Below are 2,008 nucleotides of genomic sequence, written 5' to 3' on the forward strand. Positions count from 1 at the left end.
TAAGGGAAGGGATAAAGGAGGGAGTGAAAGAAGAAAGGAAGAAAGAGGTGCCGTAGTGGAGGACTCCGGAATAATTTCGACCACCCGGGGATCGTTAACGTGCAATGGCATCGCACAGCACACGGGCGCCTTAGCGTTTTGCCTCCATAAAAACGCAGCCGCCGCGGTTGGGTTTGAACCCGGGAACTCCGGATCAGTAGCCGAGCGCCCTGATCAGCACGTGGCAACGATTGTGGCTCATCTTGAGCGAGTGGGCAGACCCGTGCACTTTTCTTTTCATTCTTTCTGTCAGCAATAGTAGCAGCAGCAGTCCTCCGCGCCTGCGCAGTAGCACCTCCTTGCAGCGACGTCGCACATATGTTGCGTTGCGGGAGGACAACGGATGCAACTGATGCGTAGCGTCGTGCTCTGAACGCTGCATCATTGCCGGAAGCAGGAGCCGCAAAAGTGAGACGGGGTAGAACAATGGATGTCTTCGGATGCCTTCGACAAGATGCTCAAGACCGTACCAACATGATGTTACGTGGCGGCCAGCCGAAGAAGGGGACGCGATGAACGATTGTAAAGAGATGATTTAAAAATTCAGGGGGGCACTTTGTTGACCTAAAGTGCGGTGAGGCCAAAGCCTTTAGAAGCACTGTTGCTGCTTGTGGCACAGATGTGTGGTTAAGATTTTAATTAAGTACACAATTGTTTGTGATTCTTAAATGCTGCAGGCACTGGAGGGCATTCTGTAGGCATACGTCTGATTCGACGCCTTTCTGAAAACACTCCCCTGCGTCCTACACAAGGAGAACTACATATGCGCCGGCAGGAAGTAGAGTAGTCGTTAACACGCTTGGCTACGGAACGGAAGGATGGTGGTTCGAATCCCATCTTGCACGAAGATGGTTGTCCAGTTAAAAAACGTAACGGGCGGACGGACGAACGCGAGCATGAGCCATTAAAGGTTTTCGCTTTAATAGCCATCTGCCTAGTGCGAACAACGGAACGAGCGCTTGCGCAAGGCCAATGGCCATTAAAATCATCTCTTCGCCGTCGTTCATCGCGTCCCATTCTTCGGCTGGCCGCCATGTAACAATATCTCTCGCTCCATAAAGCACTTCACTTCAGTTCACTTTAATACATTAAAGACTCTCGATAGAAGGCATTACATAAGGGTTTTGGCACACAGAAATGAACAACAGGATAAGTACAAATAATTTTTAAGCAAGTTCTACAAAGAAGAGTTTTTTTTTTGTGTGTGCAAGTACACACGCAGAGAGGGGATTTATTGACGTGGAAGGCAGATGATATCAGCAAGTTCTGCGGGTAAGGCCGTTCAAGTCGTTGACAGTGCGGGGGAAGAATGACGAAGAGAATGTAGATGTGCGGGCGCTAGGTCGTCATACCTGCTGCTGGTGGCCGGTGCGAAAGGAGAAGGAAGCGCTCGTTTGAACCTTGGTGTAACAAAAACATTTTTTCGACTCACACGTGGGAGCAGAATCCGCCTTTTTCACGACGCGACTGCGCATGCGCTCATCCCCTGGCGGCGGTGTCGCGAAACATATTGGAAGGGTCACTCGCTCCACTCGAGACCGGTCGTGGAAGTGTAAACAAACCGGCTTCCTACGCGAGGTGCGTTGCTGCAGCCGGCGGGCGTTCAGCGCGATGCATTTGGCGATACCTACGAAATGTGTTGCATACGGCAGCAATGCCCAATATGTAAAGGGAAGTAAACTCGGATTTTTTCGCTTTCCGAGCGCTTCCCGGGACAGCCTTCGACGCGAAGCGTGGATAAAAGCAGTTCGCCGGCTCGACGATCGTGCCGCCCTTGGACACCGTCAAGACTGTGCGGGAATCACTTTGTGACAGGTACGGACGAGGTACTGTGTTTAAATGCGTGTGCAGTCTATCACGAAGTGTTTTATTCATGGGCAGGAAGGCCTCGAATGTCACCGCGGCACCTAGACTTCGTTCCGACGCTTTTTGCTTTCTCAAGCGATAAGGCCAAAAGGGCAAGTGCTGT

This window comes from Amblyomma americanum, chromosome 7 (assembly GCF_052857255.1).
Source record: "Amblyomma americanum isolate KBUSLIRL-KWMA chromosome 7, ASM5285725v1, whole genome shotgun sequence".
Classification (NCBI taxonomy): domain Eukaryota; kingdom Metazoa; phylum Arthropoda; class Arachnida; order Ixodida; family Ixodidae; genus Amblyomma; species Amblyomma americanum.